We start from the raw sequence: 25,492 nt of genomic DNA, 5'->3' as shown, positions 1-25,492 counted from the left end.
ATATATATATATATATATATATATATATATATATATATATTTTCACTACTCAGGTACATAGAGTTTAATGTAAAAAAAGCACACAAACACATGCTCTTGGCTGCTGGTACCTAAACTTGAGACATCCTGTAACAATTCAGTCTGTCTTCTAACTGTACGTAGGGAGATGTAGGGAGATAGCAGGATGATACAAATTTCAAACAACAGATTGCCAGACAGGTGTGCTGAGGAGCACTTCTTCTGCCTCATTTTGTGTGTATACCACAGAGACGAACACGTGTAGAAACAGAATTGCCCTGGCCCTGACCTTGGTGATGGCAATGTCCACTCACTTGCTTTGTTACAGCACTGGGACCAAGCACTCTAGCTGAGTAAGCATGCTCACACTTTTGTCCTCACTGCTGAAAATTACCTCACTGCATACATGGGAAGACGGATGGCATCATGTGGTCCTGACTGTCCTGAAGTCCTGTGGGTAACTGGCAGAGACACAAACACATTAAGGAATATAAAGGATCCTGGAATCTCTTTCAAAGGCCTCACCTACAAAGGTCTCCCTTGAAATTTTCAGGAATTATTTGATAACCTTAATAACATCTGCAGATACAAAGCCTCTGTTTCTGTGCTGAGAAATCCCTTTCACACAGGATTCTTATTAGAAGGCAATTTATTCCAGTTATTTATTTAACTACACTTTATTTTACATTTAACTCACTTTTGCTTTAATGACTTGAGTGATCTATCTTGATATTTGTTGTGTGGCTTGTGGAGAGTCACAAACTGGCACCCATACCCATTAAAAACACCAAACCAACTGCAAGTTGATTCACTTTAATCATCCTTTAATATGAATTCAGAACACAGTAATGTTAAGCAAGTTGCATGGTCCCCTCACTTTTTGTTTTATTGGGATGTTTATCTGAATTCTAATGTTATGGATTTTTTTTTAAGTTATACTCAGTTGCTGAAGTTAGCAAGATTGTATTGGTGGATGAAGAAGCAGAGCACCAAAATTTTACAGTATCTCCAGATATACCTGAATTTAAGGCTACAAAAATGAAAATTCCAGCTTCATCACTGGCAATGAAAAACTTCAACTGAAATGTAATGTAGCCAAAACTTTAGTTACATTAACATGGAGATTGTCCTATATAAGTCAAATACAGATCAACATGCTTAATTCAAGGACTCAGATTACATAGGTTATAAACATTTTAATTTTTTTATAAAATTCAAAATTGTAATAATTTGGCAGCACTCCAGCCAAATGCAAGATAATTATTTGACTCAGCTCCTAAGTGATTATTTCCCCAGTGTTCCTATGCATTTGCAGAAACTTTGAACTATGAACACAGACTCATGAAACATCTATGTTCGAGGAAAGGATCTAAGGTGTAAGGATAATATTTTATCCTACTCAAAATATTGACTAAAATGCATAATTCTGAGATAATATGTTCTAGTGCTCAGTAATATAGTAAGTATGTTGCATAGTTACTTTAATTTCTGACAGCTTAAGATACCGAATAAAATTCATGCTATTTTCTGCTCAACATTAGTTATACGGAACTGCAGTCAGATCTTTAATACTTAAAGTATGCGGTGAAATATTTAGCAATAATGTTAGTACTTTGACCTTTACAATATCCTACATCTGCATTGGCTATCCACTTCATCTACTTCCCTATAGGTTAGAGAGGTAGTAAAATAATATAATGCATGGAGCAGATATGTAACATAACCAATCAAACCAAGGAATATTAAAAAGGTCAAAATATTCAAGTCTACTACTATGATTTATAAAACATATGAAGAGTTGGAATTTTAGTACCTAATTCTATTGAGAATAATCATAATGAGAATTGAAAATGGCACAATGAATAGATTTTGGTGACAGTAATTTCATTTTGAAGGAGAGATAGCAGTCTGTGTTCTTCACTAAAACTAGGTTCATTACTTTTATGATTTCACTCTTCAAAGTTACTTTGGGGTCTGAGGCCTATTAGTCCTTTTCCTCACAAGTGGATTTAAATGCTATAGTTATTTATAACACAGATGCCACTCTGGAAAATACTATGTAATCTATTTCTTGTTGTGGGAGTGTGAGCCTAAATCTAATCTCACATCTTTTTTAGCTATATGTATATGTATGTATGCATGTATACACATCCACGTATTCTTCTGAGTATTATGAAAAACAAACAAACAAACAAACAAGCAAAAAAAGATAAATTGATGAAATAATGTCTTCCTGAGATAAATCACAGCTCTAGAAAATACAAACTAGCTGTCTATTTTTGCAGAATAGCAAGTAGTTATGTCATAGCAACATAACAAGATATTGTTGGGCAATTGAGACATTTTAGTTCACTGTAGATACTATTCTGCATTACTCACTTTACCTAGGTTGGTTATTTCTAGGTTCTTACTCTTAAACCTACCTTTGCGTTTGTTCTCCCTTTACAGCAAAAGCAGTGTTAACAGTCAGTAAATAACGTGCATTAGAACATGCTGCCACATTTCAAACAATTAAATTTTATTTTGTACCTGCAACAAGCTAGGAGAATTAATGTCATTACTATGTCTCAGAGAAGTGGTATCTTATGAAATTGTGTTGACATAATTGTGGTCATGTGAGCATATTGGTGCTGATATCTGTGAGACGCTATCTCGGAAGTTTAATGCTGAGATTTTGCTTTTAAGTGCAGATAGGTTAATGCTGACCAGTTTAGCAAAATAAAAACCTCACATGCTTCCCTAGATTCCTGCAAAGAGATCTTTACAGGCAGATCTTCATGTTTCAGATTGTTTAGATGTCCTTGTAAGAAAAAGGCTAACCAGCCTCCCAACCCAAGTGTCAATCTTGGCAGCTTCAATCTCAAAATTTTCAATTTGGCAATTCTGGAAAGGTAAAGAAAGAAGAAGCAACTCACATTATTGTAAAAATAAAGTGCACATTGCTGATTACATGAATTATTTTCTACTTCAAATGAATTTGCAAAATAATTTTCAAGCCACTACATGGTACTACTATTGAATTAAGGGACCTTGCAACAGAAATTAATCCAGTTTACTAGAGAACACTGTGTGTAGGTCCTATATTATAGCTTGAAAGCATTAGCAGAAGCATTTTATCATGTTTATGAAGCATGTAAAGCTAATAAATATTATATTTGTAGTTACAAACTGTTCGTTGTCTAAAACATATTCCAACAAGTATGTTATAGTGGATTGCCTATTGCATTCTCAATTTATTTTGACTGCCTCTTGAAAAAGCACTCTAGCTGTATACCATTATGTCACCATCTGAAAAAGTTTTCTTCAGGAGGTGCTACATTAGTCTTGTTCTACAACCATTGTAGAGTTCGTTAGCTAAGATAAAGTCCTTTCTGGGAAGTGTTACAGATGTAAAATTTACAAGCAAAAGATTTATAAACTTCAAAGATGTATTTTATCTTGGAAAGAGAATTACAAAGAGGCAATCCTTCTCTACACTTTCTCTCTAGTCAACACAGTATACTTCTGAAAAATACTTTACAAATTCAACTTTGGATCCATTTGGAGCAAGCCCATTCATCCTGGCCTTGCTTTTCTCCATCAACAGATGTTCAATTGTTACTGAAATTCTGGTATTTCCTTGCAGTCCCTCTTCTGGCTGAGCTGTGATTGCTTTTAATTTCAGATACATTGCAATTCTGAATCCCTTTTCATTAAGTAAATAATGTCAAAAGGTCACAAATGAGTGGCGAGGTCTATAATTACAGCATTTCAAGTGGCTGCTAAGTACAGAAGTACCTCAGGTACTTCTCATAGGTAGTGTCCCAGCTATGTTTGAGTTCAGCCTGGAAGCAGCCTCTTTAGTCTTGCCACCTGCTCCAAGCTGGATCAGCCTTGACATCAGGTTGTTCAGAGATTTATCCAGTTGGATCTTGAAAACATCCAAGGCTGCATTACCTCTCACCTCTCTGAGCAACCTGCTCCACTACCAGCCTGTTTCTCAATGGATTTCTTTTTCTTTCTCATGTTCAGTATTGATCTTACTTGTTCCAGTCAAATTCCACTGCTTCTTTTTCTCTCACCTGCACTGTTGTGAAGAGGTTGACTCCACTTCATCAGTAACATTCTCTTAGACCCTGACAGGCTGCTAAGATCCCCTAGTCAATCTCTTCTTCAGGCTGAAGACACACAGCTCCTTCAGCTTCTCCTCACAGGGCAAATGTTCCAGGCCCCAACCACCTCCTTGGTTCTCCACTGATCTCACTCTAGTATATTAATCTCCTTCTTGTACAGAGGAGGAGCAAAAGTGGATGCATTGTTTGAATGTTGTCTAATGGTGTTGAGTAGATGGGGTTTAATCACTCCCCTCAAGCTAGTGGTGGTTTCCATCCTTACAGCTCATACTCATATTTGCTGCCAGGGCTCACTCCTTGCTCCTGCTTAGTTTACTGTGTACAAAGAATTACAGGTTCTTTTCAGACAATGAGTCCCTAGCCTGTATCACTGTTGGGGTTCTTCCTTTTCCAGTACAGGCTTGCATTTGTTATTGCTGAGCTTCACCAACTCCTTGTTGTTATTCCTCCAGCCTATCTAGGTCCCTGTGCATGGCAGTTCTGCCCTTGAGCTTATTGACTGATCCTCCCAATTCATAAGTGTCATTTGCAAACCTGGTGTGAGGGTACCCCATCGCATCCTCCAGGTCATTGATAAAGATGTTGAACATGCCCCAGGATAGAACCAAACTTAATTTGTCATAGGCATACAGGTAGTGAAAATCCCATCCTCTACCCTCTAAGAATGAATATTAAACCCCTTTTTTATCCCATCTATTTGTCAACCTGTACAAGACTACTGTGAGTGATGATGTCAAAAGCCTTGCTAAAGTCAAGGTAAATGAAATCCTTTGCTCTCCATGATTTCATCATAGTTGACATTCAGGTTGGCCAGACATGTTTTACCCTTGGTAAAACTATGCTTGCTCTTCCGAGTCACCTTCTGCTCCCTCATGTGCCCAGAAATGTGCTCCAAGAAGGCTTAGTTCATGATTTCCCAAAGTGCCAAAGTAAAACTGATCAGCTTGGAGTTTCCCAGGTTATCCTTTGGACTTTTTTAAACATGGTAACAAAATTTGTCTTCCTTCAGTATTAAGGCACCTTCCCAACAACCACAGCCTTTCAAGATGATGGAGAGTGGCCTTAATGTGATTGTGACAGTAGCAAGTTTTCAGCACCCTCAAATACATCAGATCCCATGGGCTTATGTGGGTCATGTTCACTCAAGTAATCCCATTGAATTCAGATCCACTGCTGGTAGTTCTTGTCCTTGAAACATTTCACTAGGCAGAGGCCTGGGAAATTTTGTTTGTGAAGGACTGAAGGAGGCATTGAACACCTCAGATTAAATCACTTGCACCATTCAGCCAGGCGCCAACATTGTTCAGCCATTTACTACTAATGAAGATCAGGCTCCAGTGCATAGATCATTCCTGCTTCCACCTTCTGTAGACTGCCTTTCTCCATTAGAGCTCTGTAATTAGCCAGACTGTTCTGCTGTTACAGCTACTTGTTTTCTTTGGCATCACCATCTTCTGTTTGTGCTCTTGGAGGTCTTTAAAGATCTGTATATTCCCCTGAACTCCCTTAGAGATGCCTCCCATAGTATCTCACCCACCAGTTATCTCACTGAGAGCAAAGTGAATAAAAGAGCAAATGAAATACTAGCTCAAACATAAAGCCTCAAAAAGCATGTAATTACTTTCCAACTCTCCCCTACTGCTAGGTTTTCATATAACCTGTAGTGCATCACTTCCTGTATTTCTGACCTTAAAGCTGTCACATTCAGAAAGACCACTCAAAAGCCAAGGTATCCAAAACCCAGCAGACAGTTTAAAATATTCTGGTTTCTTAGTTTTCCATCAAAGAGGGCAATAAGGTCCAGTCCTGTTCAGATTAACCAAGAAAGATCACAGACTGAATTGACCAGTTGCAGGTGACGGGATCAGACTTTGCACTTTGAAAGACTACTTTAATTCCAGCTTTGTTACCTTAATAATAGTTTCTATTATATTCCACAACAATATCTTGCATTTATACCGGCTTTAAAAGGTCTTTGCACTGTTCCTCTGTGTTTACATTATTCTGCAGAGCTCATAACAGTCAACATGCTGAACACTTCCGCACAAATTTAAATGTCTACTCCAAGCATATTGCATTTGATCTGAAGTGGTGCCAACCTTACATGTTATTTTTGGTTTTCTTTCTGGCAAATCTCCCTCACAATCATCATGTGTTGCTTTATTTTCAGTGTCTTTTCCCAGTTTAGGATAATCTTTCAAAATTCAATTGACAGCCTGACACATACTTTTATGATTTATATTTGTTTAAAAATGATAACTTGAATAATTCTAGAATCATTTATTTTATCAATATGCTTTTACATTTTACAATAAGACTTTATATTTTTCTAATCATCTCCATTAATCCATGACAAACTGTGAAATTTGCCACTTTTGTCATGACCAATCCATAAAATCTCTCATCTTCCTGCATGATGGTGTTCATAATTTACAATGGAGCCTTACTTATAAGGTCAATTATTAAAATGGCTTATGAAAATTACCTTTAAATAAGTGGGTACATCCCATAAGTTAGAAAGTCACATAAATACAATGCATAACTCTTCCTTTCCTTTCAGTATGATGCCCATTCCCTTGCAGGAGTTTAAAAAGAAATAAAAAAATAAATCTCCTTACTTTCCCTATGCAGAGCATATAATGTCTTGGTAAATGCAAAATGAGGCAAAGGGAGTTGCATGATGTCTTATGCTAGTCTGCAGATTCCTCTTCATGATGTAGATTGTATCAGGAGAGAGTATTGGCCCAGTTCCTGTGTGGCTTCCTCTGTTGAGATACAGCTTACCATAGTTTTCAGTCTTTTTGTTTTGAACAAGAGGCTCAGAAAGAAAGTATTTATGAAGTTGATGTTATACCAACTTAAAATTTCAATTCATGTGTTACATACATCCAAAATATGCTGACCTTTCTTACTGCATATATATATACTTAAGGAAGTAAATCTATTAATAACTTTTGTAAGAGCTTTATGTATTTTTAAATACTTTTTTTTTCAAATCACTCAAAGTCCAAAAGACTAGCTTAAATTTTTTTCATTTTACTGAAAGCATTCAGAACAGAAAAATCTATTTAGTGTCTGGTTGGAATATAGAGGAGAGAATGCTGTAATATTGTAACTAAAACATTTTCATTTTTTTATTATTATTTTTTTTTTTAAATCAGAATGTGTCTTTTTTTTAAAGGGAAAAACACTTTCAGCAAATCTCATTTCCATAAATATCCAAGTTATGGCAAGAATAGTAATAAAAAGTAGTTGTAAATAAATAAATAAATAAAATAAAACATGTTCCTCACTAAAAGACTCTGTTATACAAAATAAGCAAAGATGTGAAAGAAAAGCTTACGAGCAATGCTGAATCTGCAGGTTTAGGAATACAATCCAACATCTCCAACTTCTATTTTTATTCTGTATGGCACTCATTAATGTAGATGTCTCAATTAATTGGGCTAATCAGTCAGAAAGTCATTGAATTATTCTCATGTGTGATGAAATGTTTGCTCACATGCAAACAATGTGCATATCTTGCAATATGTAAATTGTAACATTTTACAGGTGAAATAAAAGGGGAAGAATATTTTTATTATTTGTTATTATTTATTATTATTATTTATTATTTATTTTTATTAAAAAATTATTTTACCCAGTCAGAATGCATTTCACATTAGGATAAAAGGAGGAAGCAGCAGTGGTTTTTGTATTATCTTCATCCTGGTGTTACAAGTAGGACTTTTGCATATGACTAAAAGCCACATGTACACCCAGAGAAAGTGCAAAAAAAAAAAAAAAGAAGCTGATCTGGGGAAATTAGTTTAAACAGTGCCTATACACTTGGGATCTCAAAGGCTGAGGGTAGTAAACACACAGACAAAGGTCCAAATTCACAGTGAGAAACACACAGAGATCACGCTATCCATAATCTCAGAGTTTAGTTTGATACAAAATAAAATACAGAAGCATGAATGTACAAGCATACATATTTTGTTATAGGTTTCCTTAAAGATGGTTGTTGATACAACACTGTGTTGTATCAGTTGTTGATACAACTACTGTGAATAAAAAAATAATATCTTTAGTCAGTCCTTTATTAATTTAGCAACTATTAATTTAATCACATGGGTGATATATCCTCAGGTATTCTTCTGACAAAAGGGTCCCCCAATATCTGGAAGATTGTAATTTAAAGAAATTTTGAATAATAGAATAATAGAGAATCCTGAGTTGGAAGGGACCCAAAAGGATCATTGAGTCCAACTCCTGGGATTTCTTGTTTGTTAACAAAGAAGGGGTTCTTAACAGCTTACATGGGGCAGTACCATCACAGAATGAAAGACTGTTAATTGTGGGCTGTCTCAGGGAGTGGTAGATATCTTCTGCTGGGAGCAAAATGGACATTCCAGAGAGCCAGACCTCATAAACCCCACCCAGAACAGGATCATCTAGGATCATCCAAAGCTAACAGCTCTTACCAGCTCTCTCTAGGTACTGGGAGTTTTCCACAGAAGGAAACTGCTCTATTAGGGCAGGAAGGAGAAAAGCATGACCATGAATTCCTGTCCCATGCTCATACCACATATTTTGGATCCCAGAGCTGCCACAAAAGACTGTCCAGTTAAAGAATTACAAACATATATGCAAATGCATATATACAGAAACATAAAAATATGTATACCTACATAATTTCAGAAGTCTCCTTTGACAGGAAACATTAAAGAGAGACAGTATCCTATCAATCAGGAAGATATTGTCTAGTAGAAAAACTGAGAAAAAAAAATGTTATAATAAAGTCTTAGGTTCCATCTAAGATTAAATATAATATCTCTTTCAGACAAAATTCTCGGAGATAACTTTAATCAGAGTGATGTGTATCTGCAGTGTCAGTAATATTAAGAAGTACCACACTCTGATGGAAGTGGTGAACTGCCTGAAGAGAGTCACTAGTAGATGGTAGGTTACTTTCTACAAACCAGAAATCTTTAGGCAGAAACTAAATTGCCCCTTGTTAGGGATACTCATTTATATAAAGTGACACTCTGCTACTTCCATCCACCAATACTGACTTGAAGTAATCACTCATATGTCATACATACACTCATGCAGATTTACACTAAGTGATGTCAGCTAATATTCACTTCCACGCTCCCAGGTTGTGACCACTTACTCATGTCAAGATATGTGCTGTCCTGTTCATTAATACTAACGCCAATTCAAGCATACCCATGTAGTCATCTTCAATCTTACTCAGTTATGCTGGTACTTTACTCAGTCATGATCAGTCAGATCCACCCATTTGCACAATAGCTGTGACTGATGCACAGTCTCAGAGCCTCAGGGTGTGTTTGACAAATAGACAATGTGTCTCAGGTTGGAAGACTATCATCTTGCTCCCATATTTTAATGGTAGAAAAGCAGCTATAACTTCAGACATGTCATTTGAATGAATATTCAGGAGGACCAACATTCAATGTAGGCCAAATCAACATTTTCTGACCAGAACTATAATGACATCTATGTTTTATCATAACTATAGACAGAATTGTAAATAGGTAACTGGCAGAAAGGCTTCAAAATGACTGATTGCATCTGAATATATGTGCTGGTGCATGTATTTAATCTCACATATTTTACACATTCTTCAACCATTTTGGTGGATGCATTCAAGTGATTGGCAAGCATTGAACTCATTTTCAGAGGGCAGCACTTCTCTGTGAGCCTTTACTAATTCTCAGGGTCTCTGTGTAATAGTATAACAGTATAACATTATAACAGCAAACTTCTTTTTCTTCATTAAATTCTGCCTCTTAGTAAAGTAAGCAATGAAAGAATTTGAAAAAGGAGTAACAAACATGATTTAAAATTTTATTTTAATCTTCACTGGGATTAAAAACAAGAAAACTTCTTTAAATATATTGTCATTACATGATGTCATTTTTAAAATGATTTGTCTTAATTATGGGGCTTAAAAAAATCAGTTTCTTAACACATTTTGAGTTATTTCAGATTTTACAATGAAATTCCTGATTTTATAGTGTTTGATTATTAGGTAATTGCACTATTTATGTACATAGACATTAAGCAGAAAATTTTATTGCACTAGTACTCACTCTCAAACTAAGTTGCTCATAACTTCTTGGCTTTGCCAAGGAATAAGAGAAATCATAAAGTGGAACAAGTCTGGCAGATAAGACAATACTGAATTAACACATATCACAATTCATAGAAATGTATTTAAAGTCCAAATTAAATGTTTAGAAGATAGAATAGCTCATCTGGAAGGGAACAGAGATCATCAAGTCCTACTGCATGACCACTTCGGGGCTAATCATATGATAAAGTGTATTACTAAGGGCATTATTTAAATATCTCTTGAACACTGACAGGCTTGGGGCATCAACTACCTTGCTAGGAAGCCTGTTCCAGTGTTTGAAGACACTCATGGTATAGATATTTTTCCTAATGTTTACTCTCTTTGCTATATATATGGAGTGGAGAAAGAAAAGACTTCTTTGTGACTGTATATGTGAGAAGAAACAGGAGAGAGACATTCATTTATTTACCTTTATGCCCTCGTTGCACACATTGCCAATTACACAGATTTAATCCAGCTACTCTTTTCGTAAGGAAAGGAGTATTGTCATTTAAATTAGAGTCCAAACAATAAAACAAACTAATTATTAAATTTTGTCAGAGAAGTGCCATTCAACTTCAGTATTATAGGTAAAGAGCACAAAAAGTGACTATGATATTACTAAAGTAAGCATTTATAGCTTTATATTTGCAACCCTTTATATTTCACATTAAACATTAGGGACTGAGGTTTTGCTGGATTTACTCATAGGAATCTCGGGATCAGTTTAAGAATGTTAAGAAAACAAACAAACAAACAAAAACAAAAACAAAATAGACAAAAACCAAATTTGGCTGCTTCCAGGCCCTTTAGCAAGGATGTGTTTCTGTGGGATAATGACATCTCATTTCTGTCAGTCAGAGTTGTAACACTATAGCTCAGTGATATCATATTATCATTGCTCGTAACGGCACAGGCTTTGCACTGAGTTTGCAAGGCCTCAGGACCAAGAATATACAATTACCTGCTGTGATGGTTTTACTCGAGTGGGCAGCCGAGCTCCACCACAACCGCTCTCTCACTCCTCCCCTCCTCAAAGAGGAAGGGGGAGAAAAGACAACACAAAGAGCTCGAGGTTTGAGATGAGAATTATTTAATTAAGGAAAGGGGAATGGGGAGAAAGAGAAACAAAAGAAACAACAAGGCCGCACGGAAGCACAGAGAGAAAGAAAAAAAAAAGTTATTCTCTACTTCCCATCAACAAGCGATGTTCGGCCACGTCCCGGGAAGCAGGGCCTCAAAACGCGTACCGGTTGTTCAGGAGAGACCCTCCCCCACAAGAGCCCCCCTTTTATTGCTGAGTGTGACATCAGGTGTTATGGAATATCCCTTTGGTTGGTTTAGGTCAGCTGCCCTGGTGATGTCCCCTCCCCATCAATTGCCCACCCCCAGCCTGCTGGCCCCCTCCTGGGGGCCTGGAAGGAGTTCTGATGTTGTGCCAGCACTATGCAGCAATAGACACAACACTGGAGTGATACCGGTGCTGTTCCAGCTATGAGTGCAGAGCACAGCACTGTGTGGGCTGCTGCAGGGAAAGGTGACTCCATCCCAGACAGACCCAACACACCTGCACACAGTTAAGATGGATAATGTTTGTTATGGCCTTTTATGCACACACGACAGAAAATCTTAAACTATACAGACAGTAAATCTTTCAATATTCTTTTCTTTGGAACTGTGTGCATTTGAGGGAATGTTCTAGTTCATAACCATTCAAGATTGTTTCTTCAAACCACAATATATAGATATATATATATGCCTGATAATGACTATTTATTTATGTATTTATTCTGGAAAATAGAAAAGCTGAAAAAAAAAGAATATCCACATTGTGTAAAGAACAAGATTTTTACCTGAATAATAATAATAATAATAATAATGTTGAATAGCCAATCAGCTCTAGACTGAGTTTTTTTACTAGCTTTTGGGTCATATCTCTTTATGTCAGCAAGGAATGAAGAAATTTTTTTTTAGTTTATACCAGTTCCATAAATAGCAGGAGCGCAAAGGGTTTTGTGGAGATACTTCTTGACAAAAATAAAGGAGAACAGGGAGCTGTCTAAGTACCCATGAGAAGAGATATTGTGTCTTCTAAAATAAATTTCTTTGTCACGTGGATAACTGGGAAGGCAATATCACTTTATGCTGCCTCTTGTGGGTGCAGTGGGTATGCTGTCTTTAAAGACATTTTAGCAATGTTCTTATTGGTTTTATCAAGTTTTGTTGTTTTCTACTACGTTGGAAAGAACAATTACAAGTTCTGACAAAGTGTAATTTGTTTTTACATATGACACATTGGAAAGAAATCAGCTAGTTGTACAAATGACTAGATGACAATATGCAGAAACTATTAAGGCACACACAGTACAAAATACTCTTGTGAAAGCTTATTTTAAAATCTGCAGAGGGTTCCATGTGAAGTAGTAACATACCTTATTCAATAAAAATAACGTGATTATGTGAAACTATTTTGGTTTCTTAGCTGTATTTGTATGTCAGACTTGCTCCAGGGAAAGATTCACATAGAAGAACTTCCCTGTTCAGCCTTACTCAAAACCTTCTGTTAAATTTTGGTGAAAAAAAGTTCATAAGTCTCTTCAGAGACAACCTGGTATGCTTAATAATATATACTTTATTTGATCTGGGCCCAACAATATCAAAGCCCTCTACTTCCTTTTCTTTTCCTGTTCAGCCAGTCTATATAGTGTATAAATCTTGTTACTTCTTCCATAATATTTTAAAATTCTGATCTTTCTAACAAACTTCAGTAGGTCTGAAACATAACCTAAGGAATAACCTAAATATTGCTACCTTACTTTACAAACCAGCCTCCTTTCACTGTACCAAGTGTTTGGCTATTACCCTGTTTATTTACATGTAAAATACATTTTGTGTTCTCTCAAAACAGGTTAATCTGTGCTCTAGTCTCCTTTTGTTAACAGTTAGTGGTGCTGCATATCCTGTGGTTTCCCTATGACACTGAGTTAACACTCAGTGACCACAGAAACCACAGATCAGAGACCACAAAAATATAATTGCTGACATGATCTTATCATATAAGACATACGTGGGTGATATTGGTGTTAGGGGGATGGTTGGACCAAGTGATCTTGGAGGTCTTTTCCAACCTTAATAATTCTATGATTCTATGACATGGTATTATCCACTGAATTCCTCAGTTCTGTTATTCATTTCCCTCTGTATCACATGCAATCTTATTCTTCATGTCTTCAAGGTCCTTCATAAAAGTGAATCCTCCTGCATTTTTTGCTGTCATCATGATAACCTCAGGCTGTTATTTTAATTCCTTACGCATAGACTGAGTCTTAGTCTTATTTCTGGAGCTGTCTTAAAAGACAGTCTGTAGGCTGTTTATTACTGCTTCCAAGTCTGTGATTACTTGCAAGAAGAATGACCATGAAGCATAAAAGAGACCCAGTGGATAAAAGCAGTGCTCACCTCATCCTTAGAAATTTATCAGAGCTTATGGGTTGAATGGCCAAGGAATTGAACTACAGAGATTTACAAAGCAAGGTCTCAGAAATGTGAAGACTGTCTGTGTAAATGGTGTAAATGTATTCACAGTCCTATGATTTTTTTGGTCTTCCCTTTTGAATTTTCATTCAGTTCTTTTAATCCAGATAGTCTGGAATCACCCACTTGGTTACTGGCTGTCACAAACAGCATGATCAGATTATATAAACAGTTATTACTTTCTCCAATTCTTTCAATTCTTTTCTACTGTTCAACAACTTTCTTTTTTTTTTTTTTTTTTTTTTTTCTGAAAGCTACATGGTATTAAGTTATAATAACAGCTATTCCGTGGGAAAATCATTGATGTGTTATTATAACCTTTTATGATATCAGGAAATTTAAAGAAATTTTAAGGAGCTTGCATTTCACATTTCAGCTGGACTGCTGAACATTAAAATTTCTGAGTTTATTCTTTGTTAGAAACAGCCTGAATTAATTGTTTTCTGCAATGTATGCCAAGCAAACTACGAAAATTAAAGCCAATGTGACTTTTCCTTTAATCCCTATTTGATTGCTTGATGCAGTATACTGATGCATCTTTTGGCACAGTAGATGAAGTTACTCTTAACCACTGCAACCCCTACTGATCACAGAGCCAAATCCTAGAGGCATTTTTTTCCTCTGCCATTTATTAGCAGCAAAAGTAATTAGAATATTTAGTAGATAAAACATGAGAATACTCACTGGTTGAATATTCAGACCTTTCTAAAACTGCTGCAGTGACAGACAATCCAGGTGGCATTTGCAGGTGCACAGCTGCAGTAAATGATGAAGCTGGCATTTCTGGCATTTCTCCTCAGTGCTGATGGCAGTGATATTTTTTTTTTTATTTTATTAATCTAGTTTGTAAACTCCATTCCTCTTCTATATAAACAGAAACACCCACAGATTCAATTTGTCTTCCTCTCATATTTTCCTCACATACCTGCTCTTAATTGCAGAGTCATTATATGAAATATTATTCTATTTTCTATAATTCTTGTTTTACAAAGCATCACTTTACATAGATGTATAGATTTTAGTTTAGTTTAGTTTCAAATTTTTCATTATAGAGGACTGTACATGTATATGCAGATTATTTTAGTATGAAGTTGCCTAAGTGTTGTAGAATTGAAACATTCAAACCAATGAAGCATTGTTGAAATTTCTGTTTCAGATTAGAATCCAAGAAATATTAATGATTTGTCTGATCTTGTCTCACTGTGCTGCAACAGGTGTCATTATGGAACATAATAACAAAATTGTCTTAAAATGTAATAGCAAATTTCAGACGCAATAAAAATAACCCCTTCAAAACATGCATTGAAAATGATCTATAGGGATTTTAATAAAAGCTCAGACACATCCCCCCCCTTCCCCCCCCCCCCCCATCATTTTTTCCTAAACTTGGAAATACAACCAAGTTTTACAAAAATATTTCAAAATCAGACACTCTAACAAACCCAAATCATTCCAACATAGTGCTGCTTGACAATAAAGACAAGAGAGCTCAATACATTTTTTAAAAATAAATTTGTAATATATATTTAAAAAGATGGCTGATGCACAGTTATTTGATAGAGATTATTTGACATAGGTAATATTTTTCACTGGTAAATATTTATCAGTAAAACAGACATTTGGGCAGATTTTGACATACCAAAGTGTGTATGAGTTATATCACAACCTATCCAAAACCAATTTTGCATTGTGGATCAGATAATTTCTATAAAGCACTACTTGTCCTTTAAAGACATTGCTGGGAGAATGACACACTGAAAATTGCCCTCTTGGAGGAGGATCCAGATTCCCCTTTTCTACCACTGCCACCTGCTTGCCTGGCACAGTCTTTTGCTGGCCACAGAGCTCTTCAGTCATCAAGAGAGAAGATCCTTTGGAGCTGATCTCATGACTGTTTTCTTTTTTCTTTGGCATTGCAGCCCCTTCTACAGGCATTTCTGTATCACGCTGTCCCCAGCAATGCTTTTAGAAGGGCCTTCGCCACATGATAGCATGGGTATGACAAGTGACAGCATTAATTTTGTGAGCAGCTCAGCACATTCAGCTTGGGAGAAATTCATTAGGGCTGTCCTTAAGGCAGACTGAAACATGAGGAATGCAGAGTTTACTGATCTGAGCCCACTGCTCTGAAGAGTAGGATCTGACTGGGCCCTGCTTAACACCAAAGATTATCAAAAAAGAACTGTGTGCCCCACATGAAAAGGAGTTTTCTTCATTACTTCCTCACCCTTCAGTAAAATAAAAGATCAGAGCAAACAGTGGTCCTTTGGATGATCTTCACAGGACAAAAGAGAAAGCAATAGAAACTACGGAACATGTGGTCTACTTTATTTTCAAAATTTCTTTTGAGTTCAACCAGATTGTTTAAATTTATCAGCCTGCAATGAGCTTAATGGCTATATCAAATTATGAAATGTGATAAGGGCCAGCTATGAGATGAAACAGTCAAGAGAAAGGAAAGTTATGTACTCAGGAAAGTCTGCTTGGAGAAGATGAGCTTTCTTCCACCCATCACTCAAACACAGATTCTAAAGTTGCTGGGATCGGTCAGGGCAGAGTCTTGATGAAGACACTTCGTAGCTCTGCAGAGTCAGCATGTTCTGCCACCCAGCAATGAAATTCTTGCCATTCTCTGCAGCAAAGTGAGTGACATAGCAAATTCACAACTATGTATGTGCACATGTATGAAACTTGAGAGAATAGATATGGAAAAGAGAAATGGCAAATCTCTTTTAACTTCTCCCAGTGGTGAATTCTGCTGCTTTTGAATGGTGGACATATAATGAAGACAGATTTGCCATGAATACAATCTGTAATATTTATATTGTAAAACAGGATAAAAGGAACACTAAGTTAAACAAAGCAATTGTCAAATTGTTGTCATTGAGATTTTATTTATGACTGTGTTCATCTCTAATAAGAGGAAATTTGTTTTTAAGTTTACTTTAGCTTTTCAAGCCTTAAGCAAATAATATGATGATACGGTATTTTTCTGTACTCTCATTTTACAATGAACTATATTAGCTGGAATGCCCAGGAGAAAGGAAAAACTTCAAAGCATGGCCCCAAATAATGGAGAGAATAGGTATGGTCTGAATACCAACAGAGCCTGAGCTTTAAGTTCAAACAACCTTTTAAGACACTTCCTGAGAAATAACTTTTTTAATGAATTGAGTTCATCTCAGGGGTAACAGTGATGTAAAGGCAGGTTCCAAATCTGACTAGTTCTCTTCTGTATGTCTTTTATATCCTGCATAACAGGTTGGGCACTGGGGATAACTCAGAAGCACCCTCACTAGCCTATCACCTCCTCCAGTGAATAACTTCCAGAGCTAACATCAAAACCAGAACTTTCAGAACCTACTAATTAGGACTTTATTGTTCAGTTTAATCAGTAGGGAAAAGAAGATTGATTTAACAAAAGCCCTCTGTATGTGAAACAGGGAGGAAGTTCTCCCTTCATAAAAATATTTATTTTCAGAATGTTGTAAGACTAGATAATAAGAATGAGTTGCAATATAGTACTGCTGTGTTAGCAGGCTTATCTCTGGTAGAGATCAAAGACATTCTGGTCTTAAAACCAGAATGTCCCACTCAGAATCATAAATTTTCACAAAAAATCTATTCATTCAAGCAAGAATGCATAGATTGCATAGTTTTCCAAAAGCTCTTATTGAGATAACTGTAGACATAAAAGGGTATGGCTGAAGCATCTCAAATTTCTGTATGAGGTGTATGCCAGAATAGCACTTTTTTGGTAGCACTTGTCTGGTGGTTTTACATCAGGACAGCTGAGATCCACTACAACTGCTCTCAAAGAAAAAGGGGGAGAAAATATGATGAAAGGGGCTCAAGGGTTGAGATAAGGACAAGGAGATCACTCAGCATTGTCGTCACAGGCAAAACAAACTCAGCATAGTCAGATTAATGTTATTTATTACCTATTACTGTACTGGGTCTGGCAATTACTAACGAACTAGAGCAGTGAGAAACTGAAAACAAAGTAATAACACCTTCCCCCATCCACCCTCTTAAAAAATATATAAAAATATATATATATATATATATATTTTTTTTTTCAAGGAGTTACTGAATATTTTATTTTGTTTTGTTTTTATCTTAGTGTATTGGTAGGTCACTAATGGGCTAGTGAAAATTTTACATGAAATTTTGCAACAGAACAGAAGCTGTCCAGTCTAAAGCATACTGAGAACATGGGCCTCATTATACTTAAGGAACTGAAATCATTAGGTGGTAACAGCTTGTTGTCATACTAACCACCAACGTGGTCTGAATTGAAAGAGGCACCCTACTGAGATATTTACCAGGTCTCATTCATTAACTCCCTCTCCTTGTTCACATCTGTTTTGCAGCTGTAGCCAGGTGAGAATTAACGGGGCAGTTTACATCAGGCAGATGGTATGTTCCCCGGGACAACTCTATTTAAAGAATAAGGAGGCGGAATCAGTAACTAGATAATAACCTTGGGGCAAACTGAGAATAAAAGATTTAGGATTATTTTGGAACATGCTTTTAATTTACAATCATTTGGGGAAGGGACTTTTTTTTTTTTTCTTATACAGAGTCTTGATAGATTATTGAATTTCTTTATGCGTTACTGTTGATAATTGCTCTTGAAGTAAAACCTTGTTACTCTGCTACCACACAATACCTTCAGGTAAGAGGAAAGACACTGCTTTCCATTCCCAAAATGCAGAATTACTCATGTCTGTTACTTAGCTCATCAAAGATATTTTGTCTATTCAAAGTGAAATTAAGAAAGCCAGCCAGTGCTTTCCAAAGTAATAGGGTCAGAAATAATAAGAATTATTTACTACATAACCCAAATAGTTTAAAATATCTTGCCCCATTGTCTTGCTTCCTACAAAATGATAGGATCTGCTTCATTGACAATTCTGAGCAAAGAAGTCCTTAGGTAAGCTCTGAAGTAGAACTGTTCACTGACTGCTTACTTTTGGTCCAATGTAAAATGACCCTTAACTGCACATGCCTCATACTTGTACCTCTGTTTAAGCCTGTAGTCACAGGAGGTGAAGTAAAGAATCACTCAGGTTTTCACAGTCCTTGTGGCCTAGAACTACACCAGCTCCTAGCCAAGCAATCTATGAGGAAGTCCCTGCAAGGAGAATCTCTAACCAAATATGATGCTGCTTCCAAAAAGAAATGTCAAGCACTGAGCACTTCATAGCAAAATAATCAGTAAGGCTTGTCTCCTATTTTTTTTACTAACCATGGAAGGACGGATTTAACCCTTTCACTACAGATTACTTCCACCACTTCCTACCTTTGCAGACCACAATACCCTCTTCAGTCTCCTCTTGTGCTTCCCTGTCTTTTTAACGTTGACAGTGCTTTGTAAGAGTTCCACATAATTTGATATGCCGTGCTTTTTTATAAGCCCTACTGTTCTTACTCAAATGTTTTTATATACCAGAAAGTGTGTGATGTATAACCTTTCATAACACTTGAGCATTGCATTTTTCTTAGTAATGAATTTCATCTTGTATCTGACAGTCTGCACTTGAAGCTTAAAAGCATAAAATTAAAATACCAAACAAATTTCCAAAACAGTTCCTTGAATTAACAAACTACACAGTACTTCAGAAGGTTTTAGTAAGCATTTTTCTCCTCACATCTTCCCAGACACCTGAATAAGATGATGTTCATCCCTCTTATCCTATGTGCCCTGTACTTTCTGATTCTCTAGGCTCTTTACCACACAGTTACAAGAAATCAGAAGGACACAAGGGAAATTATTTTTTAAATTGTTCTAGTTTTGTTAAGGAGAAAATCTCAACAGCACTGTGGGGGTTTTCTTTTCTCTGATATGGTCAGAAAAGTTTTGCAAAGATATTGGCAATGGCCCAGGAGACAAGTTTGATTTCCATTATAGTGATAGGATTTTGGCATTATTCCTTTTGGTATTCTCAACAAAATACATATTTCTTGAAACAAAGTAGCTGCCACATTTCTCATGTTGACTTTGGCCAGATCCTACATTTCTCTCAATTTGGGGGTACGTTGTTTCTCAAGTAGTCTTATTAAACATATAGCTATATATAAATAAAAACGTAATTTTAAGTTCTCAGAAAGTGTGAGTGAAGTTATTTCTAGAACTATTGTTTGGCTTTTCAAAATGCTTGCATTAAATGTCATTTTACAAGAACTAAGCATTTGCAATATAAAGTTTAGGGGATTTAGGTGTGCACATTCGACATTTTAATATTCCCTTACAGATTTTTGTTGCACTTGGTTTCCACAGCAAACAAAAAATCTAAAACTTCAACTTGGATTTAATGATATTTAAATTTTCTTCATTTTCCTTATTGAAATAGCCATCTTCATTACCTAGAAAATTTAATTCAATAGTATATATACATATATATATATATATATTTCCTACAACAATAATCAAGAATTAAACAGTTGCAACAGGCCATCTGTATCACCAGTGTGATACTCTGTTGGTACCACTCCACCAAGGGATTAGAGAACTCATGAATCATGGAATTATAAAGGTTGGAAAAAAACCTCCAAGATGATCTGGTCCAACTATCCCCATACCAACTATGTCACCCACTAAACCATGTCCCTAAGCACCACGTCCAACCTTTCCTTAAAAGCCTCCAAGGATGGTCACTACACCACCTCCCTGGGCAATCCATTCCAATGCCTAACTAAAGGAATGAAGGAAGACTAGTACTTGCTCTCTTCTGTGAAACTTGCTCTCTTCTGTGAAACTGGGAAGCTTTCCATCCTAAAACACCTGTACTACCAGTGATTGTAATTCCTAGTGATATGCAGATAAACTCTAAAAACATGGATGCAAACGTCAAATCTTACAAAATCATTTTTTTCATCCAGAGCCTAAACAGCACTGACCATGTATTTGGAGGTATATGTGATTCTTTTTGATAGTTTGGTAGCATAGGCATATTGAAATATGCATAGATCTCTTCTCTAAGTAGAGATAATTTGATTGAAAAATGAATCTAGACTTCTCTCCTGTTTGAAAATGACTGGCATGACATCTTCTAATACCATAAAACTTGAATGTTTTTAAAGTAAAGGTCATCCTAGAAATTTAATACCTGGCTAGAAAAGATCTCTTCATCAGGTTTTCCTCTTTTGAACATTTAATCATCTGTATTCTCATAAATATGCCTAAAGAAGAACAGAATAGATCAGTCAAGTTCAATTTGGGTCTTTGGCTAAGATCTGAGCAATTAAAAAGATTTGTTCTATTTATAACATATTCTGATACTAACATTTGCCTGGTTAGAATGTCTGTATATTTTCAATTCAGATAATGAAAAAAGCACCTGTGATGTTCACTGCACCTGTTTGAGTTAGATAGCTTAGTTGTTTCTAACTGCATGGGTACCTCTTGCTATGTTATTGTACACACAGGAAGGATCACAGAATAAAACTTGATCTAATACACTGTAGTTAAGAAAATTAAACATCATACTCCTATATTAACAGTAATCTACTTAAACATCTCTCTGGCCACCTTATGCTACACTATAGGTAAGCTAAATAGAAGCAGGATCTGTTCATATTCATTGTCATCTTCAGCCATCAAGTAAATAGCTTTCTGTTCCTTAAGGTGCTAAATTAGAATATATATTTTGTATTAAAAATCCGTGTTCATATTTTTTTTTTCATAACTAATTTCAAGTAAGAAAAGAAAATGTGAGCATCATCAACAACTTTTTATGACCTTTTAATATACACTGCGATAATATAGCCTTTAGTTACAACAATAAGCAGAATTTCAATTCTGATATAATTCAGAGGATAATGTTATACCTTCTGTTTATATTTATTTTGGTTAATTGCAGATACACAGGATACAAAGCATCAATGATATATGGCTTCCACTTGAGGCAGTTCAAGTCTACAGCTAGAATGATAAAAAAATATTTTAAGAAAAAAAAAAAAATAACAGTGATGTGTAATATAAGTCATCTTAAAGATTTTCCAAGCTGTAGCACCACATCAGCATTGTCAATCTTTGCTCCTTCCACATTTTTAGGATTCTGTTTTATCTCTGAAGGTTTCTTTTAAATCATGTAAATACCTAAATACCTTTACCTCAGAACAGGCCATGGCTTAGCAGTTCACCTTATTTAAAAGTCAGGCAGCTCAGAGGTGCTCATATGCATTCATTCTTGCTAAATAAATGTCATAACTTCAATCCACAGAGGGCACCTTCTTTTAATATTGCCACATATTACTCCTATTTCTATATGTTATGAAAGAACAACACTTCTAATCATCCTACATCTGTTTCCCCTTGAAAGGTGTAGACTGATGTTTACTGATCTCTAAGTCAGAGATTACATTATGATTAAATTGAATTTATTTTTCACATCTGAAATACAGTTACTTTGGCTATTTTGAAAAATGTTTTTCTAGCTATAATATTCAAATGGAAGTGCTCCCTTCTTCCTACAAATGTTATCTTGTTTCATAATCTGTTCATTAGAAGAAACTGCCTTAGAATGTAATGTGGTGACTTTTTAAAAACTAAACTATCCAGAAAAAGAAAAAAAAAAAAAATGTTTTATTGTAATTGTGTATCTTTTTCACATATATTCAATGAATTACTAATTTATTTGACAATTATATGCATGGGAAATTTGTAATATACTTCTGAACCTAGCTGATTATGTGCAACTTGGGAATTAATCAGGAATTTGAGGACAGCTATGCGAACTTCTGAAGAGGAAACTTTTTGGGCTTCACCTTGGTAGGTTAAGCTCCATGCAAAGTTTCAAATTCCAATAAGCCCCAATATGCCTGATCCAGGACTTGTCTGCTTGTCCAAACAAGAAACACTGTTTTGTTGTTGTTGTTGTTGTTTGTTTTTTTTTGTTGTTGTTGTTTGTTTGTTGTTGTTGTTGTTTGTTCGTTTGTTTGGTTTGGTTTGGTTTGGTTTGTTTGTTGGGATGTTTTTTTGTTTTGTTTTGTTTTGTTTTGTTTTTCACAGAAAATTTAGTATTTTCCTGTTTCCTTCTCACTACTAGGACCCTGGTTTAAATGTAAGCATCAGGGACCCACTTTGGAAAGAGAGGTTGCAGATTTGTGATGACAAAGGTAGGTAACACTAATCACAGCCATTTTACTCTCAATTCAGGTTTGGGAAAATCACTGTCAGTTCTTCAGCTTCCTTCCAGCATTTATGAGGTGGGGTAGTTAGTCAATTAGACACATCCAAGGGCAAGAGAAAATGACTAAAAAGTTCTTTACTAAGCATTTTTAAAGGGTGCTTTTTCTACCAAATAAAGAATTGCTTGCTGAGAAAATTCAGTCAGCTCAAGAAATATAAAGGCTTTCAAAAATAGTAATCTTTGCTCTTCCTAAGATTATGCACATAATTTATAATAAGATTAGTTTTTATTTTATTGGTCTGCATTTGAATTAAGATAATTTCATTACTTATTTTTCTATAATTTGAAATGTTTCCAATAAAACTGAATAATACTAGTAAATAAATATGTTTTGTGTTAGTTATATCTGAAATATGCAAGAACAGAACAGCAATACAATTTAAAAACTTACTAAATCCCTTTATTATATACTATCAGAATGAACTGCCCTGTGTTTGATTAATACAAAATGAAGTTAATAAAAGCAATAAGAAAGGAGACATCCTCTGGGGCCAGCCTGTAATATGTCTTAAGCAACAGGCTATCCTATGTAAGGAACAACAATTTGATTCATTGGGAGACTGAAAAGAAGAGCTGAGTTCAGATCAAGACTCATAAGCATTAAATCTTATCACTTAAATAATAATAATAATGATAATAATAATAATGATAATAATAATAATAATAAAAGTGAGCACAAGAGAACTCTTCTCCCTGTAATGTGTCAGGAACCACAGACCAAATCCAATTTGTTTTGCTCAAGTAAATATTTTCTTATTTGAGTGGTAGGACAGTCTTAGACAAGTAGACTTGCAATTCAAAGGAATTATATCTGAAATGGTTGTAATAGGATAGTAAGGGTAGTAAATGACTAGAAATAGAAAATTACTTACTTTGCTAATGAAATTCCAATGGCTGACATTATGGCAGCTATATTAGTCTGTTAGTCTGTCCATTTATTTGATGTAAGTCTGCAAATCATTGAAAAGAAAAAAAAAAAAAAAAAAAAAAAAGAGTTGATTGACGATAAACACCATACTGATTTAAGAACTATCAAAAATAAAGGAAGCTTTTAGAAACTTTTCTTTATATTTTACTGTATGTAAAACAGAATGTTAGGATTCAACTGTTTATATAAACTTTAGTTCTCTACTAGTACAGAAGAGTTTAGAAGATGTCATGTAGGAAGATAAATATTTTTGAAAGCCCTCTAGACATAAAAATTAGTGCAAGTCCTGGTATAAAGTATCTGAAACACCTGTGGGAAAGGAATTTGCAGGTGGCTTTGTGCTGTTTCTCATGAGAACAATGGAGACTTTGCAGGGGCCTTTTTCAGACATGCTTTGTCCATATCCTGAGCTCTGATTTATAACCTATGAAGCTAAACGTAACATGATGCCATGCCCTTGGGCATTTTTGCATGTTCGCACATTGCCAACCTATTGCCACTTCACAATTATATGGCTTCTGGCTTGGATCTGTCTCCCGGGAGAGTAGTTGATAACAGTAAAATGAGCACAGACTCTCTTGCAAAAGAAACTGTAGGAACACAGTCAGATAACTGATTCAGTGATAACTTTATGCTTTGCTTTAACAGTAATATTTTCAGGAAATATTTAGAAGCAAAAATTCCACTTTTTTTTTTTTTTTTTTTTTTTTTTTAGTAGAAACCATAAGGAGTTATCACAGATCTGGGGTAGGAGGTTTGAAGCCTTGGCCAGCAGAAGGGCTGGCGGGCTGAAGGGGGGGCCGGCCCGAGGGTGGAGGGTAGCGGGGAGGGTGGGGGGTGGGGGTGTAGCAACAACGGCAGAGCCGCTGGGTTCGGCGGGCACAGCGGAGCGAAGCAGAGAGGGAGGGTCGGGGCCGGCCCAGGGGTGTGGGGTGGTGGCGGGGGGGCAGCAGCAGCAGCGGAGCCGAGGGCGGAGGTCGGCACACCTCTCCTCCCTCTCCTGTGGGTGGTGCAGGACATCGCCCCTGGGCGTCCTGGGGCATTACTTCCGCGAGCGGCTCAGATCTCTGCTTTGACCTGGCCCCTCCAACTTCCGCTTTTTCCGCGCTCGATGGTGGGTCCGGCGGGACTTCCGCATGATTTAGAGGGGCATCTGCAGAGTTCTCACCCGCAATGCGCGTTAAAAGTCAGCAACAGTTCTACAAGGGCTGCTGCTCCTAGTGTTAACATCTGGGCCGTGGCGCAGGCAACCTCCTTCTCCGCCTCCATAGCCTTTAGTGTCTCTAATACCGTTCGTCACAACTCACAGACAGTTTTCGGCTCCTTTTCATCTTTTGAATCCCCTGTTATAGTCCTTTCCCACATGGTATTCCCGAACTCCCGCCATTCCGTAACAGGGAACAGCAAGGCAGTCTCTCTAAAATGTCCCCATCGTTGTCCCAACTTGATCAATTTGATCAGTTTCCGTTGTCTCGATGCCTCTCTTAGAGAGTATTCCAGCGAGCAACAATGCCACAGCCCCCACTTCCACGGCTGTGCTTCCTCTGAGAGGTAGGGAGCAACCCTGACCCATGTCTGC

The 25,492-nt window shown here is 36.3% G+C and overlaps 1 long non-coding RNA gene across 1 annotated transcript in view; it reads right to left on the bottom strand.

The window, feature by feature from the left end:
- LOC118161307 overlaps positions 1 to 13,391 on the bottom strand; it is a 17,929-nt gene extending 4,538 nt beyond the window's left edge. Inside the window, exons 1-2 of the long non-coding RNA XR_004747935.1 lie at positions 13,322 to 13,391; positions 3,514 to 3,519 (exon numbers count right to left, since the gene is read on the bottom strand). This is a non-coding gene — a long non-coding RNA (uncharacterized LOC118161307). The remainder of the gene's footprint in view (positions 1 to 3,513; positions 3,520 to 13,321) is intronic.
- Between the last annotated feature and the right edge of the window lie 12,101 nt (positions 13,392 to 25,492).

Source organism: Oxyura jamaicensis, chromosome 2, assembly GCF_011077185.1.
Source record: "Oxyura jamaicensis isolate SHBP4307 breed ruddy duck chromosome 2, BPBGC_Ojam_1.0, whole genome shotgun sequence".
Classification (NCBI taxonomy): domain Eukaryota; kingdom Metazoa; phylum Chordata; class Aves; order Anseriformes; family Anatidae; genus Oxyura; species Oxyura jamaicensis.
This window is presented reverse-complemented; position numbering and strand designations above follow the sequence as displayed.